Source organism: Halichoerus grypus, chromosome 6, assembly GCF_964656455.1.
Source record: "Halichoerus grypus chromosome 6, mHalGry1.hap1.1, whole genome shotgun sequence".
In the NCBI taxonomy this organism is placed as follows: Eukaryota; Metazoa; Chordata; class Mammalia; order Carnivora; family Phocidae; genus Halichoerus; species Halichoerus grypus.
Window position 1 is genome coordinate 131,705,771 of NC_135717.1, and position 16,742 is coordinate 131,722,512.

At 41.3% G+C, this 16,742-nt stretch overlaps 1 long non-coding RNA gene across 1 annotated transcript in view; it reads left to right on the top strand.

Annotated features, from left to right (window-relative positions):
* LOC118552313 (uncharacterized) overlaps positions 1-16,742 on the top strand; it is a 136,430-nt gene that overhangs the window by 81,737 nt on the left and 37,951 nt on the right. The window lies entirely within an intron of this gene.

The window sequence follows — 16,742 nt, forward strand, 5'->3', positions numbered from 1 at the left end:
ATCTCATCCCTGTTGAGAGGAGACCATGAAGAGATCATGCCGGCCCAGGACAGGTCCCAAGGAAACTAGATGGGATACAACAGGGGCTGGGGGCCCGAGACAAAGGGTGCAGTCTGGAAGTCATGCCTCAGAAGGTGGTAATGGTTAAATCCAAGTGAGCATATCCACAACAGCTCATTAATTTAAAGGGATTGTTGAAGAATAGACGTCTGGGGCCTAAATGAGTATGGAAAAGAGAGAGGCTGAAGTTCTAGGAAGTCAAGTTGTGAAACAGAAATTGTCCTAGAATTATATTTTTCTTTTTTTTCTTTTTAAATATTTTTATTTATTTATTTGACAGAGAGAGAGTGAGAGAGCACAGGCAGGAGGAGCGGCAGAGGGAGAGGGAGAGGGAGAAGCAGACTCCCCACTGAGCAGGGAGCCCGATGCAGGGCTTGAACCCAAGACCCTGGGATCATGACCCAAGCCGAAGGCAGACACTTAACGACTGAGCCATCCAGGCACCCTTAGAATGATATTTTTCAAACTGAGAGTAAAGACCTATGTCCCAATGGGTCATGATGAGATTATTTTAGAAATTAAATTAGAAGAGAATGGACCTAACCAGAGTATATCACATAGAGGAAGGGCAAATGATTGTTCTATGCAACATGTGTTTCAGGTATATAACTCTATGTATTGAATCACTTTGTAAAATTTACTTCTCACTATGGGTCATGGTCAAAAAATCTAAAAGCCAGTGGCCTAGAAAAATTCCAGATACGGTGTACAGATGCCGGTGGCAGCTCTTTATTCAAAGATGTATGTGAGTAGACCAAATTAATTTGAAGAAGCCAAAGCAGAACATAAAAAACACTGTTGATGGGAGTATAAATGTGAACAACCTTTATGGAAACATTTTATCAATGCATCCCAATATTATTTTTTTTAAGATTTTAAGTAATCTCTATACCCACTGTGGGGTTCGAACCTACAACCCCAAGATCAAGAGTCACACACTCCACTGACTGAGCCAGCCAGGCACCCCATCCCAATATTCTTAAAAAAAATAAATACTCCATTTCTACAAATCTATCTTGAAGTGATAACTCAAAATGCACAGTTCTATGCACTGAGATTTTCATCACAACATTATTTATAAAAGTAGAAAATCAGAAACACCTAAATATTCAACTTTCAGGAAATGGATAAGTTATTGTATACCCTGCATCAGCTCTCTTAAGTTGAGCTAGCAGGAATGAGAATCATTTAAAAAGAAACACAAAACAAAAGCAAAAAAATGCAAATTATGACTGCACCCCCTACTCAGTGATTACTATGGATTCACTTTCCCATCCACTAGCTTCCTCACTCCTTGGTCATCTGCTTCCTGACCTCCTTGCAGATTTGTGACAGAGTGTCTTGGCCTCCACCTCTCACCTAACCTGTGGATTTGAGAACTCTAGTTTTGGGGCTCTCTGCTCATTGTAGACTTCTGCTTCTTAAAGTAACCAATTCTAGAATCTCTTTATTGGTAGCCTGTCCTCACTGCCTCCTGTCTCCTCTCTTCTCCATAAGGGGCATGTCTTCCCACAGGACCTGCCTCTCACTGAGCCCTTATCCATGAGAAAAGAAGGTCAGGAAAATGTGATATATCCATATAATAGGACATTGTTCAGCCACTGAAATTTATTTTCCTGAGTAATTTTAATGAGGTGAGAAAATGTTTACAGTGTCATTGTGTTTGGGTCAAATGCAAAGACCTAGGCCCAAAGGGAACCCAAAGGCTTAAGGAGAAGTGATTTGGCCCTACCAGGCTTTCTTTGCTGTTAAGCAATGTGTGAAAGCAAAGAGGGAAGAAGTACTTTCTTAACATAATAAAGTCAGTTTTATCAGTTCATAAGAATATGGCCCAAAGTATAAAAATAAGATGCAGAATAGAGGTGGGAGGTATGAAAGGAAATTTATCCTGTAGATGTAGAACTTGTCTGGATTTCAGACATACCAGGAGACAAAAAGCAGAAGCCAGAAAGTGCTCTCCCACCTTCTCCAGCAAGAGGCCACCCCCTATCTACCTTCGCTCTTTGTTACCACCTACAAGAAGTACAGCTTTGGCCCTGAAATGTTAGGTAAGAATTGTTTTTTAAAGTAAAAGAAAACTCAGATGCCCTCCAGGGCACAAGAATAACAAATGAATGAAATTGACCAAAGTAAGAAAAATGGGAGCGTGGGGCAGGGATAGATGAAATAGTTATCCCTCCCCCACTAGGAGGGGCAGCTGCTTCTCAGCTCCTTCAGCAGGTGCCCTGCAAGCATGTGGGCCCAGCGTCATCAGATCTTGACGGTTTTTCAAGAAATGCTAGAAGTCTAGGTTTTTATATGAAAAACATTTTAAAACAATGTGCATGTCAAACAGAATGTGTCTGTCTGAAGGCCTAACACACTCACACTACACCAAAATGAATAGATGCTGTCTTTGGATGATGGGATTTAGGGTCGTTTTCATTTTCATTTTTACATTTGGCTGCATGTTCCAGAATTTTACCAAGAACACAATAGGACTTCTGTAAACAGAGAAAAATTGTTACTTGTTAAATTTTTAAAAATTAATTACTGAACAGAGCATTAAAATGACAAACGCCACAGGAATTTTCTCTGGGTGTTTACTTGTGACTAAATTTTTATAATGGTTTCCGTCTCAAATTTGCGATATATCAAGAATAATTTCAGCCCAAGCACAGCAACATGCCAAGCCTCAGGTTTACTGATTCTAGGTTTGTGCTCACCCTCTTTAGCTATTGTTTCCAGATCAGGATTTATGAAAACAAATAGTTTGTTCTATAATATTATCATCATTTTTATTTAATTAAGTAAAGTGTTTAGCCCAGAATCTGTAATATGCAAGTCTGATTCTGAGTAGATGTTGGAGGAAAAGAGCAGGTAATGCTTTCCTCAGAGTAATTATAGGGTAGTCTGCCATATAAGGTAGTTATGAGCAGTATTGTAAAGCACTTAGATGGGTGTGTGGCACAAAGCAGGTGTGAACTGAGTGTTAGCTATCAATCTTTCGGACTGTTGCTAACATTGTCATTATTACTGTCATCATCATCATCATCATCATTATTATTCAATAAGCAGCAGTTAAGAATGTCCATTTCTTGCTAGGGGGTGGGAGACATGATGGAGGGAGAGGGGGGAAAAAGGGAGCTATGACAAAGGAAGGAAGGAAAAAGATAGAAAAGGCATTTCTAATTCTGCTATTTCTTAACTGGGAAGATAGAAAGGGGGAACTGGAAGAACTGAGAATATGATAAGTCTGGAGAGTCAGGGCGGAGGTGGAGGCCCAGGGCAAGGACAGAGATGGTGAGATCCAGCAAAGTCCCAGGTATCTACCAGACCTCGATTCCTCTAACTGCAGGTGGCATCCACTATGGATCATGAAATTAATTTAGTAAGTGACAGTCCACACTTTTTTAATGAAAGAGAATGGAATAGAGCAGAACACAGTAGTGCAAGTAATGACAAGTATTGTTTACTGAAAATTTGTTTTTTGTTGTATATAGATACATGTGTGGGTAATAGTTGTAGCAGTCAAAAACTTTTGAAAGCCTTTTACTAGACCAAGATGAAGCATTAGCCTTCTCTGCATTGTACCTCTTCTTCAAAAGGGTGTGTGCGGGTGTGGATGTGGGTGGTGTGGGTGTGGGTGTGTGTGAGAGAATGAGAGAGAAAGTGCACTTGCGCACATATACATATAATTACCCTGAAAGAATTTCAGAAAAGGAACATCTTGAGAGAAAGGAAGAAATCCCCACCCAAATGGGATGCCCTAAGGCTAAAGATATTTATTTCAAGGGCAAATTTTTATATACCAATAACAAGTAGTGTTTTTTTTTAACATTTTATTTATTTGTCAGAGAGCGAGAGACTGAGCACAAGCAGGGGGAGCGGCAGGCAGAGGGAGCGGCAGGCAGAGGGAGCGGCAGGCAGAGGGAGAAGCAGGCTCCCCCTGAGCAAGGAGCCCGATGCAGGACTCGATCCCAGGACCCTGGCGTCACGACCTGAACTGAAGGCAGACGCTTAACCGACCGAGCCACCCAGGCGTCCCTAACAAGTAGTCTTCATTGAGACCTTACTGCATGCCAGGCACTGGGCCAAATACTCCACATTTAATCCTTCCAATAACTCTATGAGATGGAAACAAACAGCAACAATACTAAGAAACCCCTAGATCAACAAACGTTTCAGATTTACAATGTACAGAGGACAGATGACCCTCCTTCCCCGTCTTCTCTCTCTCTGTCCTTCTCTCTGTTCCAGTTTCATATCTCAGGAAGGGGACAGAAGAATGGCAAAAGAGAAGGAGAAAGAAAAGCCCCTGAAATAGAACAGATGGGAGCAAGGAGAGGAGGAGGGAAGAAGGTGATAAAAGGGAAAAGGAGAGGAATATTGAACACGGTTGATGTCGTACCATATGTCTCTAATAAATTATCGTTTGCATGTAAAATCTTCTGAGAAGCTCTGTAAGGGGACTCCGTGGTTAGGGAGGGGTTGAGAATGGCAGAGGGGAGCACCTCCTGCTCCCTCATTCCACTCAAGGTCTGCCTTGTCTATACACAGGCATCCGATTTGGCATGAAAACCCGCCACAGACAGACTGCTTCTGTGAAAACCAGTACTGAGGTACTGATATCATCATCTTGTGCAGGGCGAGCCTGGAGTCCTGCATTTCCCCTCTCAGGGGAGCCCTCCATATCTATTTGATTTCTGGAAGGCATACCAGCGGGCTTTGGCTCCATGTTAATGGCTTTCTTCCTTTTGAATTCCTGAGCGATGTTACTCCTTTTGGTTTCCAGGAGTTGTGTGCCATGCTGATTTCAGCCCAGTAACACTTTTGCCGTGATAAAAAGTGATGATGAGGAAGGCCTGCTGTGTATCCTCTGTCTAATGCTGCTACCCAACAACTACTAATGCTGGCCCTCGGAGAGTGCAAAGGCTAGGCTCTGTTCCCAGGGCCCTGGTCATGTGCCTTTACTGTCTAATAAACTGAGAACTCCAAACCCTGTGCCATACTCCCTACCTGGAAAAGACCCCTTCTGGCCAGAGCCAAGTGGACCAACACGTCTGGAGAGACAAAAATATTGCAATTAGTGACCTCTCACTCCTTAACTATGACGTGACAGACCACCAGTTACTAAACAACTTTATTGTTAGATATTCTTCACCAGCATTTTTGCCAATGCTGTCATGTCAGTATGTTTTAAACTAGGGTTTTGTTTGTTTTGCTGGCCTCCACAACCCTCAACCCCTGCTTGTGTGTGTGTGTGTGTGTGTGCATGGGATGCACACACATACACACACACACACACACACACACACCCTTCCTTCACTGATGGAACAAGCTGGGATAGGAAAACATCTGCTTAAACCGATATGAGTTTATCAAAATTTCTACTTGGCCAAGAATAACAGATTTACCTATGTGAGCCTAGAAACTCAATTTTTAATCTTCCTGACCCCAAAGAAATCACAAAAGTATCCCCTTTTGCTTTTGTATCTTCCAACTGGGGCCCAGGTTTTATCTGTGTCAATAACGTTCTAAATATAGGACCTTTTAGTGACTCAGGTCATGCAGAGGCAGCAGAAAACTCCAGGCTGGGGCACCAAACCCTCATTTCTGATCCAGTCTTTGAAAGCACCCCATAGCATCTCAAAATATAATGAGGGCAGTAGCAGAAAAAAGTCCTCGAATCAAAATTAATTTTAATCTACTTTGATTAAATGCCTTTTAGCACTTTGTTGAGACAGATGAAGATATTGTTACAAAATTGAAAAGCAAGCGATTCTCTAATCTCATTTTTGTTGCCAAGTTCCAGCTGACCTACTTTTAAGTTGCCCTGCAAAATGTGGCCTCCACCCACTTCCCCTCCTTCCTGTCCACAGCTCCTCCTGACCTCTGTGCCTCTCTTCCCTTCTGGTTCTTTTCTGTCTTTCACAGACTCCTCTTTCTCCTCCAACTGTTGTTTGTGGGAAGGACTTGAAGTTGGCCTTGACATCCTCTTCTTCCCTTGACCTGACGGTGAGATCACATATCCTCATGGCGTCCCCTTGTCCCTTTTGAACGGAGACACCCAAATCTCTAGCCATGACCTCTCACCAACTCTCCAATCCCCTAAATCCAGGGTAACTAACCACTTGTCACCTTTTGCTGGAACGGTCCCAATTTGGTCATTCCAACTTAATTATTAATAGTGCTTACTTTCACCCTCAGAAGGGTCTCAGACAATATATGATTTAATCAATATATTTTTAGTCACCCAACTTAAGATTAAGGATTTCCCTCTGAACATTTACTTGATCCAACATATCCTCACTCCTCACTACACACATCCTCATTCTCATTTCCATTGGTGGTTCTGCTGCTCTTCCATTGTTTAGAACTAGAAGCCTTGGACTTACCTCTCCTCCCTCATCTCATCTTAACAATACACAGAACAATGGCAAGAGCCAAGGTTAGAGGAATGGACACAACTCCTGACTGTGTCATTTACCAGCTCTGTGCCCTTGGTTACCTCCTATCTCTGTGCCTCCATATCCTCATTTGTGAGACAATGAGAACAATATGTTCTGACAGGGTCATTGAGAAAAGCAAATGAAGCAGCTTCTGAGGGGGCACCAAACACTTTGCCTGGCACAACAAATCTGATTGCTTTTAATTCATACACTCATCCAACCCAGATTTATTGAGCACCTACTACATGCCAGGCACTATTCTAGGTCCTGAACAAGACAGTCAAAAATATCTGCCCTCAAAAGAACTAACATCCCAGTGGAGAAATCAGACAATGAAACAAAGAAATCATGTCAGGTGGTGATAAGGGAAGGAAAAGCCAAGCAAGATAAGGGGGGTAGGGAGTGCCAAGATGGAGAAGAGTTGCTATTTGCAGAAAGGTAGTCAAGGAAGATATCACTAAGAAGGTGACGTTGGACTGAGACCTAAAGGAGGTGAAGGAATTAGCTCTGCAGATATTTAGGGGAAGAATAGGCACAGGCAAGAACAGGTCTGATGTATTTGAGGAACAACAAGGGTGACGGCTTTGTGGAGCAGAGAGAACAGGTGGGTGTGTGTCCAGAGAACGGATGAAGCCAGAGGTAGCAGGAGCCCAACAGTGCAACCCTTGTAGATCCTAGTGAGGGGTTCAGCCTGTCCTCTGAGTAAGGTGGGAGCTGATGATCAGTGTGTGCCAAGGAGTGACTATGTTGAGATAAGACCGCAGGAGGCTGGGCTGAAGCAGAGAGAGGTTAGGAGGAGGTTGCAATAATCCACACAAGAGATGATGGTGGCCTGGACCAGGGTGGCAGCAGTAGAGCAGGTGAGAAGCAGGTCGCCTAACACCTGAATTACTGCAACAGCCCCTCACAGGTGTTTGTTGGACCTCCTATTCCTGTCTCTCCTTCTCTCACTTTCATCACATCATTTCCCTGCTCAGGACAAACAACTGTGTCCTAGCAGCTATCCAACCAAATCCAAACTCCTACCCCCGAACTCAAGACCTTCCACTAGGTATTGCATCTTCAATGTTCTTTCCTACCATAAACCAATCCCTACCAGTGCTCCACAAATTCAGTAGCAACTCAGATAGTAACGGGCTTCCCAAATGGCTAAGAGATTTGCTATTTGATTTGGCTGTTCAATGTTAATAGGATAGTTCTTTTAATTAGATCTCACCACCAGGTATCTATTGCAACAACAGATAGTAACAGCTGACATTGATGAAGTGCTTACTGACAATTTTACAAACTGCCTCTCCTTTAATTCTCACAACACCTCCATGAGATGGATACCATTATTACTCCCAGTTTTACAGATGAGGAAACCGAGGCACTGAAAGGTTAAGTAAATTGCCCGACATCACAAAGCCAGTTAATCGAGGGAGCACCATGTGGAGGTGGGATTTAAATCTGGAAAGTCCAACTTCAGAGTCAGCACTCTTAGCCATAACCCTCTGTTGCCTCCATACTTGGACATTCTGTCTCACATTTCCCTATGTAAATCATGTAATTGTCAGTGCATGTACTTACAACTCTCATTATTGCCCCCACGCCTTTGCTTAGCCTTTTCTCCTCCTCGTCCCCACCTATCTCTGCCTTGCCAAATCCCACCCAGCTCTCAAGGAGTAACTCAACCTCCTATTCTTCACAAACCTTCTCTAAATATATTAGACCTTGCTGACCTTCCATTCTCCCAGCTATTTGAAATCCATAGCAAATCACTCAGGGTTTTCTTCTTGTATCCCCCAACTATACTACAAGCTGCTTATTTAGAGCAACTATAAATTATATCTCTTTGTATATCTCCACAGTATGTGGCCACAATTCTAGGCCATTCAACTCAACAGACATTTTTAATTTTTTTAATTTTTTTTAAAGATTTTATGTATTTATTTGAGAGAGAGAGTGCGCACAAGCTGGGGGAAGGGGCAGAGGAAGAGGGAGAAGCAGACTCCCTACTGAGCAGGGAGCCCAATGCAGGGCTCGATCCCAGGACCCCAAGATCAGGACCTAAGCTGACACTTAATCCACTGAGCCACCCAGGCGCCCTTCAACAGACATTTTTAAATAAAGCCTACAGTAAGCTAGATCCTGAATGAGTCCTGAGGACACTGTGAAGACGGTGCTCAGTAATGTTTCTTGCCCAATTGGGAGGATCAGGGGAAATGCTTCCTGAAACATAATTATCTATTATAACTAACCCTTTGTATATAAATACCATCAATGACACTATTCATAAACAAAAGTATGATTTCTATGTCATTTCAGTATAAATTCATTGAGTACCTACTTTGTTCAGGGAGCTGAGTCAAAAGTTTCTTTCAAAAGGAAACAAGACAAAAATCCCTGCCATTGGAGAATTCCCAGTCTAGTTACCACTTTCCAGTCTGTGTTACCATATGTCTTAGGGCATGGTTGGACGTAAAGAACAAAAAATCCATTTAAATCTGCTTTAGGTAAAAAAGAATACAGGGAAATCTCACAGAACTCAAATATCAAAAGAACAAGGCCTTCAGGTAATTGGAACAGAGAATGACCAAAGAAGTTACTTTCTCCGTTTTTCCTTCCCTCTCCCCCTCCCCTTCTCTCTCCATCAAACCTGCCCCAGATTTCCTTCTTTCACTTTGCTTTCACATGATCCATGATGGCTTTCACAAAATGGTACCCTCAGCCTCCAAGTACCTACATGGTGACCTTCCAGGTCCAGCATCACTGTCTATTAACTCAGTTTTCTATATTCTAATCCCAAATGTCCAGCAAGGAGAATCCAACCAGCCTACCATGAAATAGATTTTCACTCCCGGTACAAACAGCTATGGCTGTGGAGTGGGGAAAAGATGCATAAGGTCATGTTGAAAAGGACCACTTTTCCTGAGGCAGAATTCAAACATGTGGGATGGTGACTTCTGTAGAACAGAATACAATACATGGTACAGTAGTTGCTCTAGAATACAACACACCTCAGATTCACATATTGCAGACTTCATCTGTTCATGGAATTTCAGAAGTGTAAGGAAGTCTAGGAATTATTGGACACAACTTGCACACTTGAGTTCAGTGGAAACCAAAGCCCAAGAGCAGTTAAGGGTGGAAGCCAGACTAGGTCCTGTATTCTGTGACTCCTAATTTAAAGTGCTTTCTCTAACGACCACTGGGTGTTATATGCAACTGATGAATCACTGAACTCTACCTCTGAAACTAATAATACGCCATATGTTAATTAATTGCATTTAAATAAAATTTTTAAAAAATAAAGTGCTTTCTGTACCTTTTGCCTAACATTTGCCAAACCAACAGACTTTTCAGACCACCTTTGACATGAGGTTGCCCAAACATAGGCTGTACATCACAGTATGTGGGTTTGTTTGTCCTTTTTACTATGATTTCAGGACCTACTAAGCACTTTCACACATACCATCCCATTTAGTCCTCATGACAATCATTAAACCTATGTTGTAGATGATAAACTAAGACTGAAGAGAAGTCAGGAGACTTGCCTACATTTTTTTTTAACATTTTATAGTTAGTAGTGGGCTGACCCAGGATTTAAACCTAATGTATCTGACCCTAAACCTTTCATCTTTCTGCTATGCAATGCTGCCTCTACACCCCAGAAATCAGTTAGGTGTCAATCATAAAAAGGGGTTGGGAAAGCAGATTGACAAGTTCAGAGGTTCAAAGAATTAACATATACAGTAGGGGAGTGGGGTTCTCAAACCATATACACAATGTCTTTAATCCTTGACAATCATGGCTTCTAGCATTTTCCTCCCTCAGCATTTATGTCTCCAGCACAGCAGAATGAATGATAGGAGCATTTTCCAATGCACATATCAATCCCATTTGCACAGAGGGGAAGGCTGGTTCTCATATAAGCTTGTTCTGCTGCAATGATTCATTCTTTCAGTGGCATCACTGCTACCTTTGATATGGATACTATCGTTTTCCATGGAATCAATCATGAACTCATGGATAGCATGATTTAGCCTGGTAAAATTCTTCACAGTTGCCTAAACTACTTCAAATGCTTCTGGATACCTTGACCTTGTGTCCCTGGGACCAAAAAGGAGTGAGGCACCGATGTCTAAATCCCAAAGTGTTTCCAAAGAGTAGTATTTCAAAGAACTTTGCCCAAGGCAATCCCTTAAAACATGTATACTTTTACTGCCTGTTGATTTATGTTTCTTTGCCATGGTGGAGATTTATTATCCTTTAAGTGCAATACTGGGGGCACCTGGGTGGCTCAGTTGGTTAAGCGTCCAACTTCTGATTTCGGCTCAGGTCATGATCTCAGGGTGGTGAGACTGAGCCCTACATCGGGGCTCCAGGCTCAGCAGGGAGTCTGCTCGAGATTCTTTCCTTTGCCCCTCCCCCCGCTCACACTCACGCACTCTCTCTCTAAAATAATAAATCTTTACAAAAAATAAAATGCAATACTAGACTCCAAATCAATTGCACGTTCTGGTTTCAAGAAGTCCTGATAAGGTTTTCTCAACAACACAGCTAGGGATAGGGTGATCAACCTTCTCGATTTGCCCAGGACTGAAAGAGTCCTAGGAATGCAGGATATTCCATCTTAAAACCAGGGAAGCCCAAGACAAGCTGGTCACCCTAATCTGGAGATTTTTTTAAAAAGTGAATCTTTTGTCTTCCTAAATTTTAAGAGGTGTCTATAGAACCAAATACCTTGGCCATGCAGGATGCTAATTGTCCTTTAATGTCTTTAAACAACATATTTTTTTACAGGTGTGCAGAAAACCCAAAGTATGAAGGTGTGACAATTGTACAATAGATCAAACAGTGATTCTTAATACTCTAAATAACAGATAAAATACATTTAGCAGATGAAAAGCAAAACTGACAATGATTCATTTCAATCCGTAAAGGCCCGACAGGCACTTCTATGTTAACAGTGAGTCTTTAGCAATCAGCACCGTAGTCTTTAATTCATTGCCTTTAAACAACAGGCCGCACCACATTTCACTCTTCTAATGGTAGGGGCGGGGGTGCTTTAGTCCCAGGTGCTCTGTTGAAACTCCTACCTCTGCCTATGTCCAGCAGTGTTGGAACAGGCAGCCCAAATAATGTGCGCATTAATTAAATTTTCAATAGGGGAAGAAGAGAGGGAGCCTGGTGAGGGTCCAAATTACTTTAATCCTTTCTGGGGAATATGAACAGCTAACGCTTTACCAATCTAGCTTCTAAAAACAATTCTTCAAGACTTAGTCCTGCAGTGCTAATTGATTGATGTCATTTATAAGTGACGTAATAATGTTGAATAATTTATTTAAAAATGACAGATGTTAAAAATATAGAGCCATACTAATCTGTGTCTATTGAAGAATATTTTTGTGATTATCATATATGATTTCAGGTCAGGATTGAGTTTTGTTTTGTTTTAAAGATTTTATTTATTTATTTGAGAGAGAGAAAGAAAGCACAAGTGAGGGGAGGGCCAGAGGAAGAGGGAGAAGCAGACACCCCGCTGAGAGGGGAACCTGACACAGGGCTCCATCCCAGGACCGGGAGATCATGACCTGAGCCGAAGTCAGACACTTAACTGACTGAGCCACCCAGGCACCCCTTGTTTTGTTTTTTAAACAAACTTCAGTTACCTCATTTTAGTACTTATAATAAAGTGAATTTAGGAAAAGCGTAATTTTGAGCCAGTGGATGAGGCTAGATTATAAATCTGTCATTCCACAAATACATGCTAATCACTGTGCTGGGTGGTAGGAGACATAGCAAAAAAATAGAAATGGTGCTTGTCCTCCCTCACTGGGTTTCCATTCTAGTGTGAAGACTGGTAGTAAACAAGTAAACAAATACACAAAATAATTTCAGACTGTGATTAATAAAAATTAATAGCAAATCTGTCAGTTTTTGTATTACTTTATCTATAGGTCTTTGAACCATTCGTAACAGCCAACCTCAATATCATATATTATTCAACAACAGCTTTCTTTCTCAATTCAGTGTTAGTTCCTGCTTCATTTAAAAAGAAAATCTTCATGAAGAAGAGTGATTTAATATTACATCATAATTTTTTCACCAGAAGAACTATATTGTCCGCCTTGGGCTATTAAAAATCCTTTATTACTTTTTTATTGTTTTATTCAATATTTTTATACAATATTTTTTATTATGTTATGTTAATCACCATACAGTTCATCATTAGTTTTTGATGTAGTGTTCCATGATTCATTGTTTGCGTATAACACCCAGTGCTCCATGCAGAACGTGCCCTCTTTAATACCCATCACCAGGCTAACCCATCCCCCCACCCCACCCCCCTCTAGAACCCTCAGTTTGTTTTATTCAATATTTTAAAAGCCCTGGGGACAGTTTACAACATCAAAATTCAAGGTCTTACAAATAAGCTAGAAGTGCAGTTTGTCACCACTCGTAAGGCCTTCTTTCCTTGCTAATAAGTTTAACACCTGTTCTCTCTGGTTTTGAGAACAAATAGAAGAATAAGGGGGGAAATCTGCGTTCCATCTCTGTTAAGTATGACCAGTGCCAGGAGAAAGGAAACGGAGGGCAAAGCTGCCTGCAGGATACAAGATGGCCAATCAGCTTCTCTAGAGAGGACAGTCAGGATGACGTCCCCACCCCCGACCCCGGCCTCCAAGCATCCCTCTCTCCTTCCCCACAGTGGGAGATTCCCTGAGAGCCTTCTCCTCCAGTAAAATTTCATCCTCAAACTGGACCCAAGCTCACTCATACAAATGTGTCAGTGATTGATGACAGCCAGGATATCACCATTTTAATAAGGATCAAGGTCTTTAACTAAAAAATGAAACTCCAAGAATAAGGTCTAGCAGTGATGAGTGGCTGGTGTGGGGGTTGTATCTATTTGGCCAGCCTTAAAGAGATCTTGACTCTACATTTGAAGTCTCCTGGTCTAAAAACCAGCTGGCATACGGGGTGCTGGTGGCTTCTGAGGGGGTCTCACTGTCATACTCTATGGTCATGATATAATATCAAGTAATGCTGTTTTTGACGTATTATAGAGTAATACCCAGGCAACTACTCAACTAAAAAAAAAAAATCGCTGTAGGTACTCTCAGTCCATCTTGGATTATCTTGTTTAACAGTTTTCCAATGTAGTGAAATGTCCTCCATCTATTGCATTGTTATTTAGATTTTTATGTGCTGATGTTTGTCTCTCCTTCTAGGGCAGGGACTTTTTTTTCTAAATCAGCCCATGGAAAATATTGATGGGTAGCCTCTTGATTATTAAGTATAAATTAACTTTTCCAGGACTCACTTTAAATGTCGTTTTGTTCTGAATGCCTTTAATGTTGTTGTTGCTGTTATTATTATTATCATTATTAGTAGTAACGGCAATTATGTTTATTGGCTACTTGCCATGTACCAGGTGCTCTTCCTTACATTATTGCTTGAGCTCACAACAGCTCCACATTAGTTATTATTATCCCTCTTTCTGTAGTTGAAGAAACTGCTCAAGGTCACACAACTGCAGGGAAACTCTCCTACGCTTGTCTGCCTCTCTTTTGAAAGATCTGATGGGAGTCTGTCAAGGGTTTTGCTCCTGTTTAGGTTAGGGACAATAAGGCAAGAAAGATACTACAGCCTGGCTATTTCATGGGACACATGAATTCACAAAGTTAAGGTTAAAAGATAGGCAACTTCTAAAACCTCTGTGTTTTCTGAGGGATATTTATGAGTCTGGAGGTGAGTCAAGAATGAAACAGCCAGTTGCAGGGTGTGAGAACTATAATCAATGCTATGGAACTCAGCAGAAACAGGTTAAACAGAGAAAAAAGAGTTCCAATTTAGATTCGCCCTTTCCAAAACAGGTGATAATAGAGCAACAAACGGACTGCCAACCACAGGTTTGAAGCATGTGATGTCCGGACCAACCCTCTCTGGCAAACCCAACCTTATCTCAGACTAATTTTTAAGGGCTTATGCTTTACTGGGCATTATTATTAACTTTGCTGTCGTAGAATAAACCCCGGTTTCAGTCAGAGCAGCCCTGAGAGCAGCTTAAGTATGATTCTCCATTCTGTTCCTCCCTCCCACTCTCTCTCCATCACCGCTGCCTGCAGATCAGCCTAATAATAGTCCTAACTGCCGTTGGTAGACTTCACCCCAGTCTACAAGATCCTTTCACATAGCTTATTTCATTTAACCTTGTGAAATAAGTATGATTAGTAGCCCCATCTTAAATAGGAAGATGGTTCAGAGAAAAGTCATGACTTAATTCAAATCACACTGCTCAGAAGGACCAGAGCCAGAACCGGATCCAGATTTTCTGGGTCGGAGACCAAATGAAAGCCTACCAGAGAAAGGGTACCACATGACTATCATTTGATCTACCCTCCTTCTCAGACTTCAGGATTAAAATGAATAACAATTTATTGGATTTAATGGTGTCCTACCATAGTCTACCTGCCTCCAACAAAAACACAACTTAGTGCCCCAGGACTATCCCTTTACATCTTGTAGTTTAATTTCATTCGTTAGAGTTTATAGAGAGCATTGCTCTCCATCAGTTTCTCTTTTTCCCCGGAGGTTTAGACAACACAAACAAGTATTAGTGAAGAAGAAATCCTCCTACATGTCCAGGGTAGGCCCGGGAGTGATTTTCACTGCTTCGATATGAACTATTGAGGGAGATAGCTTTTATAAAGCACATGCATATCCTGAGTACTCTCAGGCTCTACAATATGGGTGATAGTACTCATTCTTACTATGAAGATAGAAGCTCATTCTCAATAAAAACAGCTTCTGTTCACTTGGAAGTGAAGAGGAAGAGAGGAATTAGAAATTACTGTGAGTACTATTTAGGTTAATGGTCAGTAATTCAAGAACCAATTGTCCAGTCTGTGGATTTTTTTCTGTTCCTATACTACCTCCCTCTTATTTTCACTCTTCATTATCATCTCCTGCAGAGGGTATTAAAGAAAAAGAGCAGAAGTGAGATTCAAAATCAAATTTCAACACCTGCTTTGTGCCAGACACTGAGATAGATGTGCAAATCCTAAAGGAGTCATACATGACCCCTGCGTGTGGGTTCCTGTGACAAATGCTGCACTAAAGAGGTCTAAAGTGCTACAGGAGCCTGATGGAAGAGCAAGAAGCCTAGAAAGGAAGGAAGCAGGGGAAAGCATCAGATTTAAAAAATGACACTTCTGCTGGGACTTGAATCGTGCCTAAGAGAGTAAACTCTAGATTCTAGAATCAGAATTTTGTGAGTTAAAATCCCCATTATATAAGTAGATTATATACTTTTAGCAAGTCACTTAGCCTTTTGGTTTCCTTATCTGAGAAATGGGATTGGAAACACTTTCAACTACAAATAACTGTCCCCCTAACAATAGCTTTAACAATTGTTTCTTTCTCACACAACTGGAAGTACCATGGTATGCAGTTGCTGGGGGTGATTTAGCTGTTCAACAATGTCATCAGGATCCCAGGGTCTTTCTACCTTTCAACTCTTCCTTTCTTACCATATTGGCTCATTGCATTATCTTTCCAAGATGGCTACTGCAGCTCCATCACATTTATACCAAAGGCAGCTCCAGCCATCACACTGACACCTAAAGCAGAAAGAAGTAGAGGGTAGGCTGAGAGCATTAACTATGTGTCTCCCATTTTATCAAGAAAGAGCAAAGCTTCTCAGAAGCCCCCAGCAGATTTTTGCTTACATCGCATTGGCTAGAATTGGATCACAGAGCCACCGTAGCAGTGATGGAGACAGGGAAAGTGAGTATTTAGTTGGATGCACTGACACCTCAAGCAAAATTGGGTTCTGTTAGCAAACAAGAAGAGGGGAGAATGGATATTAGGCCTTCAGTTGCTCCATCTAGTACAATTTACTTCAGAATATTAATATAAAGGTTAAAATAAGCTGAAGTGCCTGGCATGCAGTAAGTGCTCAATAGATGTAGCTCTTGAAGTAATAATCATCCAGGAACAAAATGATTCAACTCTGAACTAGGACATGGCATAGGGAATAATTTTGAGACCTAGTTAAGCTAAAGATCTTGAAAACAAACCAGATGAAACTATTGATGGGGGAAAAAAAAAAAGACTTGGTTTTAATTTTTCTTACTTTTATTTCTCCTTTCCCTTATAACCACAGAAGTGTCTGTTTTCCACATTATCATCTTTTTTATTTCTAATTATTTTATAATTGTGTACCTTGTTAGAATTTAAGTACTTTATTATTTTAAAAATCTA